The 14,129-nt window shown below is 43.4% G+C and overlaps 1 protein-coding gene across 4 annotated transcripts in view; it reads right to left on the reverse strand.

Moving 5' to 3' along the window:
• ARID3B (AT-rich interaction domain 3B) overlaps window positions 1-14,129 on the reverse strand; it is a 62,377-nt gene that overhangs the window by 44,095 nt on the left and 4,153 nt on the right. The gene's annotated exons all lie outside the window — the stretch shown is intronic.

The following is a 14,129-nucleotide window of genomic DNA, read 5'->3' on the forward strand; positions in this document are numbered from 1 at the left end:
ATACAAAACATTAGCTGGGCATGGTGGCGCGTGCCTGTAATCCCAGCTACTCAGGAGGCTGAGGCAGGAGAATTGCCTGAACCCAGGAGGCAGAGGTTGCGGTGAGCCGAGATTGCGCCATTGCACTCCAGCCTGGGTAACAAGAGCGAAACTCCGTTTCAAAAAAAATAAAAAATAAAAATAAATAAATAAATAAATAAAAGAAAAGATGCATAGAAGATGGAATGAGAAGGTTCAAATACCTCTATTAGAATACTGGTTAAGAAAAAACAGTAACCGAGAAAAAAAAAAAAGACACAAATCAGATTGAAGAAGGAGACAGAGACCCACGTAGAATAAAAGCCCAAACCTAGATGGCTATAGTGAAAGTGTAAAATAGCAGAGTCAAAAAGAAAAAAATCTTAAAAGCTGCAAGAGAAAAAAGATCCTCCCTACTCCCTCGGACCCAATCATACTGAAATTAGGCCAATTAATAACCTTGCAATGGCCTCTAAGTATTCAAGTGAAAGAAAGAGTTTTAAGTCTCTCACTTTAAATCAAAAGCTAGAAAAAGATGAACAGATCGACACTAGATTTCTCAACAACAAAAATACTTGCTAGGAGACAATGAAATCTTTTTTTTTTCTTTTTTTTACTTTTTAAAATTTATATTTTAATTATTTTATTTTATTTTCAATGGGAGGGAGGGATTGAGGGAGTCTACATTTTTTTCTTTTTTAAAATTAATTAATTTTTTTTTTTTGACAATGAAATCTTATCATTAAAGGTGCAGAGAAAAATAATGGTCAACCTAGAATCTAAAGCTATGAGCAACTGTACAAAAGAGTTTTTAAAAAAGTTTCAAACATACCACAATTTTTTTTTTTTCGAGACAGGGTCTCGGTCTGTCTTCCAGGCTGGAGTGCATGGCACCATCATAGCTCACTGCAGCCTCCATCTCTCAGGCTCAAGCGATCCTCCCATCTCAGCCTCCCAAGCAGCTGGGACTACAGGCATGTAACACCCTATCTGGCTAATATTTTTGGTTTTTGGTAGAGTCAGGGTTTCATCATGTTGTCCAGACTAGTCTTGAGTTCCTGGGCTCAAGCAATCCACCTGCCTTGGCCTCTCAAAGTGCTGAGATTACAGGTATGAGCCACCATGCCTGGCCTAAGACTTTTATTACACAGAAGTTTCCAGTAAAAAAAGTTAGTAAATAAAGAAAAAGGAGGCCTGGGCACGGTGGCTCATGTCTGTAATTCCAGCACTTTGGGAGACCGAGGCGGGTAGATCATGAGGTCAGGAGTTCGAGACCAGCCTGGCCAATACGGTGAAACCCCATCTCTACTAAAAATACAAAAATTAGCTGGGCATGGTGGCACATGCCTGCAGTACCAGCTACTAGGGAGGCTGAGGCAGGAGAGTCATTTGAACCCAGGAGGTGAAGGTTGCAGTGAGCCAAGATAGTGCCACTGCACTACAGCCTCAGCAACAGAGTGAGATTTCATCTAAAAAAAAAATAAAAAAAAAAAAAAAAAGAAAAAGGATTGAGACCCGAGGGAATGAGGGTGATATAAGTAATGGTGAAAAAAAATGGATAAACTTGGTAAGTCTAAATAAATGATGACTGCTAAGGGGAAAAAAAAAAAAAAACTAATTTAAACAAATGAGAACTAAAATACTGGCCACTATAAATGGTAAAATGGGATTAGAGAGGCAGATGTTAAAAACTAGAATTTCTAGCTGGGCACGGTGGCTGACACCTGTAAACCCAGCATTTTGGGAGGCCGAGGTGGGAGGATCACGAGATCAGGAGATAGAGACTATCCTAACCAACATGGTGAAACCCATCTTTTTTTCTTTCCTGCCCCCACCTCCACCACTGTGAAACCCATCCTTAATAAAAATACAAAAATCAGCCAGGCGTGGTGGCACGTGCCTATGATCCCAGCTACCTGGGAAGCTGAGGCAGGAGAATCACTTGAACCTGAGGCAGAGGTTGCAGTGAGCCAGGATGGCGCCACTGCACTCCAGCCTGGCGACAGAGCGAGATTCCATCTCAAAAAACAAAAAAACAAAAAAACTAGAATTTCTAAGGTACCAATGTTTGAAAGCACAGCACACCTCGTTTCCAAAAGCATGTGCTCACTTCGTGTCTCTGTGTCATGTATTGGTAATTCTCGTATTTCACACTAAGTATTCAAGTGAAAGAAAGAGTTGTATGTCTCTCACTTTCAATCAAAAGCTAGAAATGATTAAGCTTAGTGAGGAAGGTATGTTGAAAGCCCAAACAGGCTGAAAACTAGGCCTCTTATGTCAAACAGGTAGGCAAGTTGTGAATGCAAAGGAATAGTTCTTAAAGGAAATTAACAGCAAAACAGGGGGCCGGATGCGGTGGCTCACACCTGTAATCCAAGGATGGCAGATCTCAAGGTCAGGAGTTTGAGACCAGCCTGGCAAATGTGGTGAAACCTGGTCTCTAATAAAAATACAAAAATTAGCCAGGTGTGGTGGAATGTGCCTGTATTCCTGGCTACTCAAGAGGATGAGGCAGAACTGTTTGAACCCAGCAGGCGGAGGTTGCAGTGAGCTGAGATTACACCACTGCACTCCAGCTTGGGCAACAGAGCAAGATTCTGTCTCAAAAAAAAAAAAAGAAAGAAAGAAAAAACCAAAGCAAAACAGTCTTATTACTGACATGGAAAATGTTTTCATGGCTTAGATAAAAGATGACACCAGTAACAACATTTCCTTACACCAAAGCCTAACCCAGAGCAAGGCCCTAAGTCTCTTTAATTTTACGAAGGCTGAGACAGGAAGTATAATGCAGAAGAAAAGTTCGAAGCTAAGAGGTTGATTCGTGAGGTTTAAGGAAAGAAATCATTTCCCTAACATAAAAATACAAGCTGAGGCAGCAAGTGCCGACATAGAAACTGCAGCAAGTTATCCAGAAGATCTAGCTAAGACCATTGATGAAGGTCACTATGCTAAACACAGATTTTCAATTTGTAGATAAAACAGCCTTATTTAAAAGAAGATGCCATCTAGGACTTTCATAGCTAGAGAGAAGTCAATGTCAAGCTTTAAAGCTTCAAAGAACAGAGTGACTCTCTTGTTTAGGGTCTCATGCAGCTGGTGACTTTAAACTGAAGCCAATACTTGTTCATCATTCCAAAAATCCTAGGGCCCTTAAGAATTATCCTAAATCTACCTAGGCTGTTCTCTGCAAATAGAACAAAGCCTGGATGACAGTACATCTGTTTACAGCATGGTTTACTGAATATTTTAAACCCACTGTTGAGACCTACTGCTTAGAAAAAGGATCCTTTTCAAAATATTTCTAACCATTGACAAGGTACTTATCACCCAAGAGCTTTGATGGTGATGTACAAGGAAATGAATGTTATTTTTATGCCTGCTAACACAATATCCATTCTGCAAACCATGGGTCAAGGAGTAATTTCAACTTTTAAGGTTGAACTTTCAAATTACCTAAGAAATATATTTCATAAGGCTACAGCTGCCATAGACAGTGATTCCTCTGATGAATCTGGGCAAAGCACATTTGAAACCTTCTGGAAAGGATTCACTGTTGCCATTAAGAATATTTCATGGGCCGGGCACGGTGGCTCAAGCCTGTAATCCCAGCACTTTGGGAGGCCGAGGCGAGTGGATCACGAGGTCAAGAGATCAAGACCATCCTGGTCAACATGGTGAAACCCCGTCTCTACTAAAAATACAAAAAGTTAGCTGGGCATGGTGGTGCGTGCCTGTAATCCCAGCTACTCAGGAGGCTGAGACAGGAGAATTGCCTGAACCCGGGAGGCGGAGGTTGCAGTGAGCCGAGATCGTGCCATTGCACTCCAGCCTGGGTAACAAGAGCAAAACTCCGTTTCAAAAAAAAAAAATAATATTTCATGATTCATGGGAGGATGTCAAAATAGCAACTGGGGGCCGGGCGCGGTGGCTCAAGCCTGTAATCCCAGCACTTTGGGAGGCCGAGGCGGGTGGATCACGAGGTCAAGAGATCGAGACCATCCTGGTCAACATGGTGAAACCCCGTCTCTACTAAAAATACAAAAAATTAGCTGGGCATGGTGGTGCGTGCCTGTAATCCCAGCTACTCAGGAGGCTGAGGCAGGAGAATTGCCTGAACCCAGGAGGCGGAGGTTGCAGTGAGCTGAGATCATGCCATTGCACTCCAGCCTGGGTAACAAGAGCGAAACTCCGTCTCAAAAAAAAAAAAAAAAAAAAAGGCTGGGCGCGGTGGCTCAAGCCTGTAATCCCAGCACTTTGGGAGGCCGAGGCGGGCGGATCACAAGGTCAAGAGATTGAGACCATCCTGGTCAACATGGTGAAACCCCGTCTCTACTAAAAATACAAAAAATTAGCTGGGCATGGTGGCGCGTGCCTGTAATCCCAGCTACTCAGGAGGCTGAGGCAGGAGAATTGCCTGAACCCAGGAGGCGGAGGTTGCGGTGAGCCGAGACCACGCCATTGCACTCCAGCCTGGGTAACAAGAGCGAAACTCCGTCTCACAAAAAAAAAAAAAAAAAAAAAAAAAAAAAATAGCAACTGGGGTTGGGCACAGTGGCTCATGCCTATAATCCCAGCACTTTGGGAGGCTGAGGTGGGCAAATCAAGAAGTCAGAAGTTTGAGACCAGCTTGGCCAACACGGTGAAGCTTGGTCTCTACTAAAGACACAAGAAGTTAGCTGGGCGTGGTGGTGCATGCCTGTAATCCCAAATACTCAGGAGGCTGAGGCAGAATTGCTTGAACTTGGGAGGCAGAGGTTGCAGTGAGCTGAGATTGCATCACTGCACTCCAGCCTAGGTGACAGGGCAAGACTGTCTCCAAAAAAAAAAAAAAAAAACCAAAAAACAGCAATCGGGAACAGTGGCTTATGCCTGTAGTCATAGCACTTTGGGAGGTTGAGGCAGGAAAGTCATTTGAGCCAGAAATTTGAGACCAGGTAATACAGCAAGACCCTGTTTCTACAAAAAATTTTGAAATTACCTGGGCATGATGGCACATGCCTGTGGCCCCAAGCTACTCAAGAGGCTGAGGTGGGAGGATCACTTGAGCCCAAGAAGTTGAGGCTGCAGTGAGCTGTGACTGCACTCCAGCCTGCGTGACAGAGTGAGACCCTGCCTCAAATGAAAAAAAAAAAAAAAGAATCAATGTAGTAAACTTCAATGCTGTCTTATTCTATGAAATTGCCATAGCCACTCCAGCCTTCAGTAACTACCACTCAGATCACTCAGAAGCCATCAACATGAAGACAGAACCTTCTACCAACAAAAAGATTACAACCTGCTGAAGGCTCAGATGATTGTTATTGTTTTTCTCATAATGAAGTATTACTTTAATTTTAATTGGCAAATAATAATTATATATATTAACGAGGTACACAGTGTTGTTTTCATATATATAGTGTACGGTGATCTGATCAGGGTAATTAGCTTATCACCACAAACATCTATAATTTCTTTGTGCTGGAAACATTAAGGAGCAATAAAACATTTTAATTAAGGTATGTACATTTTTTTTTTAAATTTGGGATGGAGTCTCACATTGTTGCCCAGGCTGGAGTGCAGTGGCGTAATCTCAGCTCACTGCAACCTCTGCCTCCTGCGTTCAAGTGATTTTCCTGCCTCAGCCTCTCTAGTAGCTGGGATTACAGGCTCCCGCCACCACGCCTGGCTAATTTTTCATATATTTTCTACTAGAGACGGGGTTTCACTATGTTGGCAAGGCTGGTCTCAAACTCCTGACACTGTCATCTACCTGCCTCAGCCTCCCAAAGTACTGGGATTACAGGCGTGCGCCACTGCGCCTGGCCAAGGATATGATGGTTACAAGGAGCAAACTGAACGTTGGGTAAATTTGCCTAGACAAGATTGTTCTAGACAGAAGAACTAACCTATGCAAAGGCCAGGGTAACTGGAGCACTGTGATAGATCAGGACATTGTCAAAGATAAGGCTGGATAAGTAGGCAAGGGTCAGATCATGCAGATTTTGGATTTTATAATTAGAGCAACTGACATCATACTTAGAGGGCATTAACACAGTGACATAATCTGATTTTTTTAGAAGATGGCTCTAGCTGCTGTGTAGAACATGGATTAGAATGGGGGAGGGGTGGGCACAGAAACCCAGTGAGAGCTATAGTGGTAGACAGGTAGTCTGGACCACGTAGGTGATGATGCAGAAGGCAGGAGGAGCAATACTCTAGACATTCAGATGAGCGAACTGGTAAGACTTGGTGATGGACTGGACATAGGGAGTCACAGAGTGGGGGGTATGAAAGACAGTCAACTCTAAGAGTTTGATACGAATGACCAAGTGGAATGAAATGCCATTTACTGAGAAGGAAAGTAAAGCAGGAAATGACGGTAGGAGAGGAGGCTGGAAATCAGGAGTTCAGTCTCACAGGTATTAAACTTAAGATGCTAGTAAAACATCTCAACAGAAATGCCAAGCAGGGAGTTGGAATTACCTTAGACTAGAAATGTGGGCTCAAACAATATCTACTGGAGTTACTGGCTTACAGATAGTGTTTAAAGCCACAAGAGTGAGACTTCTCAGGGAGAACACACAGAGAAGTGAGCCTAAGAGGCCGGGGAGAAGAGAAAAAGTTGAGGAGAGAAAGGAAAATAAGCAGATCGTGTGCAGTGGCTCACGAATGTAATCCCCACACTCTGGAAGGCCAAAGTGGGAGGATTGCTTGAGTCCATGAGTTCAAGACCAGCTTGGGCAACATGGTGAAACCCAATCTTACAAAAATAAAAATAAAAATTAGTTGCAATACCACTGATTTGATAATGGAAACAAAAAAAAAAAAAAAAGAAGAAAGAAAGAAAAAAAGAAAGAAAGAAAAATTAGTGATGCATGCCTGTAGTCCCAGCTGCTCAGGAGGCTGAGGCAGGAGGATCACATGCGCTTAAGAGATCAAGGCTGCAATGAGCTGTGTTTGTGCCACTGCACTATAACCTGTGCAACAGGGTGAGACTCTGTCTTCAAAAAAAAAAAAAAAAAGAAAGAAAGAAAAAAGAAAAGGAAAAGAAAAAATAAGCACAAGCAGAATGAAGGATTATAGAAAGCAAAAGAAGAGACCGTTCAAGGAGGGAGTAGTCTACTGTATCCAGTAATGCTGAGAAATCAATGAGGTCAGGGCAGGCTGGGCTTAGCAACACGGAACTTTAGGAACATGGAAGAGACAGAGATCAGACTGGAGTGTGTTGAGGAGTGAGTAGGAGGTGACAAAGTGGATATAAAGAGTAAAACCAATTTCTCTGAGAACCTTTGTTGCAAGGAAGTGGGGATGGTTAGGAATAGACAAAAAGCTGGCAATTATGTGTAGTCAAGAGAAAATGTTTTAAAGTGGTCTCTCATTTCCTTGTTAACAACTGATTCAAGTAAAACTTAAGATTAAAGGTTTTTGTTCTTGTTTTTAAGTCTAGGAGAAAAAAGATGTGGACATGTGGAAATGGCCTGGAAGAGAATGAGCCCAAAGAGTCAGGCAATGGAGGCCTCACTGATGGAGCAAGTCCCTGGGAACCCGGGGGTGGGGGCGGGGGATGGGATCTGGACACATGTAGAGAAATTAAATTAGCCTCTGGTGAGAGGGATAAGGACCCAAGTCAGGTCAGTGATCTTGTATTTATAAGGACTTAGTAAAGCTTACTTCTACCAATAAAAATAAAAAATAAAAAAAAAAAAATAAAAAAGCACATATCCCTATGCTAACATGGAAAGATACGGCTTCAGAAGTGCCATGGTTGAAGCTCACATAATCCTGAAAGGTTTCAGAGAACTTCAGAACGCCAGAGTGTGGTCATGGCTCTAGAAAACCTGAAAAGGAGTTATTTTAGAGTAGGGGGTAGGATCTTACCTACAAAGGTCATAAAGACTGAAAAACTACAGGATTGACCCTTGAACAACATGGATTTGAACTGCCTGGGTCCACTTATATGTAAATTATTTTCAAACAAACTTGGATCAAAGACAAAATTTATGGGATGTGAAACCCATGTATATGGAAGACCGACTTTTAGTATACTTGGGTTCCACAGAGTTAACTGCAGGACTTGAGTACGCTTGAATTTGGGTACATGTGGGGGTCTTAGAATCCCCTGCATATAAGAGATGATGGTAGCTTCAAAAAGGACTTAGGTGTTAATGTTGATTGGACCTAACCTTTGTATGGTGGTATACATCTTGCAAAGCTCTTTTGCACTCATATTTTCCTTCTACCTTTATAATATCCTTAAAATGGCTTCCTGAGGACAGTGGGAAAGGATTATCATCCTATTGGATAGATACATGCATGGGTTCAGAGAGGCAGATTAGAACACTTGCCCAAAGCACTACTTGCCCAGGTGGTGGAAGCAGGGTCTAAATCCACAGCCTCTGGCTCCAAAACCAATGCTGATTTAATAATTAAATCTGTTACTAGGTAACAAGTCTGCCAAGTATTTACACCTTAACCTTTTGGGGTTAATGTCTGAAAGACCAACCAAGCTCTCTCACGTATCACCAAAGGTATCACGGAGTGCTGGACTGAAAGAATGACTGATGGAGTCAAGTAACAGATCTCAAGTTCTAGGCCTCAAACTTGGGAGAGCCCAAGTGACAGTCTGTTCACCTGGATGACTACAGAGCAAAGATATGAGCTCGGCACAGATACTGAAAGTAGGTGTCAAGAAAATTCAAGGTTGCCAAACTCCTCAGTTACTGAGACTGAAACACAAAGAAAGGAACAGTCTCTGGCGCTGTCTGATGAAAGTGAAGCTTATGTTCTCTTTCTGGTTACACAATCTAGAGCACAGTTTCTCAACCTTGGCATGACTGTCATTTTGGACCAGGTAACTCTTTGTTGTTGGGGGGCTGTCCTTACAGGCTGTGCATTATAGGATGTTGAGCAGCATCCCTAGTCTACCCACTGGATGCCAGCAGCACACTCCCCCTGCCCGTCACAGCAATCAAAATGTCTCCTGACATTGTGAAATGTCCCCTGGGAAGGGGCAGGGGTCGCCTCTAATTGAGAACCACTCATCTAGATGGATTCCATTGTGACTGCAGAAGGCAAGGGCATGCAAGGTAGCTCTACAAAGAACATGAGGAAAGCCTACGAACATTTTCTTTTTCAGGCAATAGTTTGCACAATTTTTACAAGAAACCTCAAATGCTCCATAATCACGCTGTATCATTTTTTTCTTTTCTTCCTTTTTTTTTGAGACACCATCTCACTCTGTCATCCAAGCTGAAGTGCAAGTGGCTCGATCTCAGCTCACTGCAATCTTTGTCTCCCAGGTTCAAGTGATTTTCATGCCTCAGCCTGCAGAGTAGCTGGGACTACAGGTGTGGGCAACCACACCCAGTTAATGATATTCATGCAGTATCTACCAAAAAAAGTAGGCCTATCCCGAGGGATCACACCTTACTTAGAGGAATGGCTTCTGGACACCGGTCAGTCAGTCATGGGATGAGAAAAAATGGACAGTAGTGTCTGCTCATTGCCCAGCAGGAAGTTGCCTCTCACATTAAGATGAGATTGATTTTGCTCATGGTTAACTATAGGCTAAACAAACAAAACAAAAAAACCCGAAACTCCCCCTTCTCAAATCATGTTCCCTTTGCATCCCAGTGCCCATCTAACATGGGGATTCTTCCCATTTGCCATGGAGCTTCCTTCTGCTTCTGTACTGCAGAGGTACTTCTCCAACAAATTCAGAGAGAACCCACACAGCTGTCATGAGCTGAGGGTGCCCCAAGCAGTGTGAAGGTGCTCGAAATTGGTAATACCCTGTCCTCGTTAACACATGTGATCAGCAAGCTTTAAGACGTGTTAGGAATTCTTTAATTGCAAATATTCTGAAATTCAACCCTCTCATCCTAGAAGGCAATCATGAAACACAATCTTGTAAAACATGCTAGAAAGGGAAGGTTAGAGGAGGGGGCCAACATTCACTGTGCAATGACTCCCAGTGCTTTGCACTGAATTCGCTGTGAACTTACGTTAAGCCCCTGGTGGGATCACAGCTACATGCAGTAACCAAAGCGACTGCCAAAGTATGCAGAAAATCGTACACACGCACCCTGGTCCCCACATGCTTGTCAAGCCCTCCTTCTTCTTTCTGTTCTATGGAAGGGGGTCTACATCCTTCTAGTAACCTATCTCTACCAATGGGCTCAAGGCAGACCCAGCCGGTGCTGCTTGAACCACCCTCTACCAGAAGGACAGAACAACATCCCCGCAAGGCCAGCAACATCCCAAAGTTGGCTGTATGATCTCTTTGAGAAATGGAACACTCAGTTCTTTGTCTATTTTCTTGTTTTACAATTATTTACTCTGCCCGTAGGAATCTGATGGGTTTTAGAACACTCAGCTCAATAGCGTTATCCATCTTCCTATCACTGTGGCGTCAGAGCATAATACCACACCCTAACAATCCAGGCCTTGAGAAGCAAATATTTTCCAAGAGTGTCTTCAGAGAGAATCCATGAAATAATTTTGACTTTACATGTTCTAAGTAAAGGATTTCAGCTGCAAAGAGTAATATATGGAACCCTTAAGCTTTCCCAGTTTCACTTTTCAGTTGGCAGATGCCTGTCCTCCCTTACCCTAAAATCTTGCAAATACTTTTCAGTATTCCTGTTGGTTTGCCAAGCTATGCTATGCTGTAGACAAAATTAACTTTTTAAACTTTGGCACATGAATGTTTGAAACAAAACCCTGTTTTAAAATATCTATGCTATATCACAGACTGGGTGGCTGGGCTCCAGGAGACTCAGGACAGACTCAAATCACTGTAACCCAAGTTCCAATCCACCTCGAGGTTCCCACACTGCCACCGCCAAACCTGAACTCCCTGAGGGAGAAACGTGCCTTGTTTCATGGAGCACAGGTCTGGCACAAAGAGGCTACTGTAGGCCGGGTGCGGTGGCTCACGCCTGTAATCCTAGCACTTTGGGAGGCTAAGGTGGGTGGATTACCTGAGGTCAGGAGTTCAAGACCAGCCTGGCCATCATGGTGAAACCCCATCTTTAATAAAAATTAAAAAAAAAAAAAAAGTTTAAAAAAAATAAAAAAAATAAAAAAAAAAGAAGCCACAGTAAAAGTTTGTTGTTTAAAAGAACAAGACGGACACTGTATCACATCAACAATAAGATCTGTGTTAGGGTGGCTGTGGTGGCTCATGCCTGTAATCCCAGCACTTTGGGAGGCCACGACAGGCAGATCACTTGAGGTCAGGAGTTCAAGACTAGCCTGGCCAACACAGTGAAACCCCATCTCTACTAAAAATACAAAAAAAAAATTAGCCAGGCATGGTGGCATGTGCTTGTAATCCCAGCTGCTAGGGAGGCTGAAGCATGAAAACTGCTCCAATCCAGGTGTGGAGGTTGCCGTGAGCCGAGATCGTGCCACTGCACTCTAGCCTGGGCGACAGAGAAAGGTCTATCTCAAAAAACAAAAGGCCAGGCGCGGTGGCTCACACCTGTAATCCCAACAATTTGGAAGGCCAAGGTAGGTGGATCACCTGAGGTCAGGAGTCTGAGACCAGCCTGACCAATATGGTGAAACTCCGTTTCTACTAAAAATACAAAATTAGCTGGGCGTGGTGGTGGGTACTTGTAATCCCAGCTGTGAGGGAGGTTGAGGCAGGAGAATCACTTGAACCCAGAATGCAGAGGTTGCAGTGATCTAAGATGGCACCACTGCACTCCAGCCAGGGCAACAAGAGCGAAACTTCCTCCCAAAAAAAATGATCTGTGTCAACTGTAAAGGTCTTTTTGATTGTTGCTGGAGCAAGGGATATTCTACTTTTGCACTCCTTTAAGTTACATAAAGAAACAAAAGACTCTGAACAACAAAACAATCTATTCTATATATCTAAATATCCTGCTTATACCACAAAAAAAAAAAAATCTAGTTGAATGATTTGTAATGGTTTATATTCTACAGACTCTCTCAAAGAATATTATTATTTTTGGCCCTTCTAAAACATAACTAAAAAAAAAGTCTTAAAATTCTCAAGCACATTATTTACTCCTTTAGAAGCAGAATTTATAGACAAGGAGAGCTCAGACCAAATCAGTTTTAAAAATTAAAGGGGAGGCCGGGCACGGTGGCTCACGCCTGTAATCCCAGCACTCTGGGAGGCCATAGTGGGTGGATCACCTGAGGTCAGGAGTTCAAGACGAGCCTGGCCATCATGGTGAAACCCCATCTCTAAAAAAAAAAAAAAAAAAAAAATTAAAGGATTAAAAAAAAGGTGTACATCGAAGGGCTAAAGTCATCGCTACCCAAAGCCCCCACAGTTCAGCTCCTGATCTTCAAATCCCGGGGGAGGGTAAATTTTGGATGAGGGATTATGCCTCAGCTACTCTGGTATTTATAAAACATTTTGGCAGGTGCTCTGCCAGGCAGTCTATCTATAATTAGTGAATATGCCTCAGAAACGTAAAGTGAACTCAAACGGTTTCAAATGCCAACAGCCACCCCCCTGAATACTGAGCTATGTAATCATAGGGCTGCCATCATCTAGATAACTTGGTGCTGGGTGTCCTGCCACGGTGCACACGTGTGCACACGCACACGCCAGTTCTGAAGAGTCTTTTTTTAAACCTCTAATGGCTCGACCTCAACACCTGCTACACTTCCTGAAGACAGACAGGCTCTGGAGCTCCACTTGTTCCTCGCATGCGGCTGCACTTTCTAGGAACGACCGCACACATGCAGACGCTGGCCAGCTGCCAAGGCGGGGGCAGCCCAGCCGCCTCGGGCCTGAACTTTCCCAGCGCTGTCAGGGCAGGATCCCGCTATGAGCTGACTCAGCAGCCGGTATGGAACTCTGCCAACCACACAGCAGTGCGGGGGCAGCCGGCAACTCACAGATGTTTTGCTAAACCAAAGCAATCAGTGGGAGGCGGGTCTGGGCTGGTGGCCAGGGTGCTGCTGTCGTGGAAGTTGGGATTTTCTGATTCTAGTCCTAGCTCTGCTGCAACTCCCTGGGTGATGTGAGCGAAAACCTCCGTGCATCTCAGTACCTCTCCTACTTCGGAGGCATGTCTGTGTGATGCAGAAGATGGCACTGTTTACATAAAAGAGCTCCTGGAGCACTATTACCTACCACGTGCCTGGCACTGGACAGGCTTTCACCTGTGCCAGCTCCGTTAATCCTTACAACATCCTTGGGAGGCGCTTTCATTCTTTTTATTTCACAGATGAGAAGATAACAGGCTCAGAGCAATTCAGAGCCCAATAAAAAGATCACAAGGGCAATCAACAGAAGTGACGGGATTTGAACCCCTCTTCTGGCTGCAAACACTACTGCTGTAAAACTCAGATCTACTGCACAGGCCTCCTGATCCAAGACGTTTGATTTTTCAGGTTCCAGAGGACCTTTCTTATATGACTTCTCAGTTGCCCTGTGAAAACCCACAGCTTTTCACAAATGATTTCTAAACAGTACCAATGGATCACAAGAAGTGTGTGTGCTTAAGCGGGGTACCCAGGGACTACTGGTTTTATCATGAACTCCCTTCCTAAGCACCAAAAAGTCACTCAACATGGAACAACTTATCATCCCTCCCATTCTTTGGGTGAGGAAAAACTATATTGTGGGTCACAAAGAGAAGATGAATCAGAAGTCAAAGGCTTAGCTAAGAACAAAGATTCCCTAGGCTCCACCCTCCAAGGCAATTCATTAGGACTCTGCAATCTGTATTTTTGACAAAGCTCCCTAGCTGACTCTGATGCTCAGCCGTTTGGTAGTCACTTCAGGTTTCCTTGACTAAAAAGGAAATTTTGAGGTCGACCCTTCCCTGTAGTCAAGGGGATGACGTAACAGTGAAATGAAATCATGTCTACAAGGCTCTTTGTTGGAAAATATACATAATATGAGTGCTTCTTTTCAGCTGTGTTTAGGTACAAAACAACTAGCTGTCCTTAAAGAGCACGATCCTGGGTTAGCCTGGAGCTAAGAAACTGTCTAAGCAAGAATGCTCTTTTACACTACTGTGAGAAAACATAATTATTAGAAAAACCCCAATTAGTCACACATTTTAGATATTCCTCATGACATTGTTGCAACTTCATCCTTCCTTAAAAAAATGAGATTGTATTGACATTCTTTCCCATCA

The sequence above is a fragment of the Saimiri boliviensis genome, chromosome 2 (genome assembly GCF_048565385.1).
Source record: "Saimiri boliviensis isolate mSaiBol1 chromosome 2, mSaiBol1.pri, whole genome shotgun sequence".
Lineage (NCBI taxonomy): Eukaryota > Metazoa > Chordata > Mammalia > Primates > Cebidae > Saimiri > Saimiri boliviensis.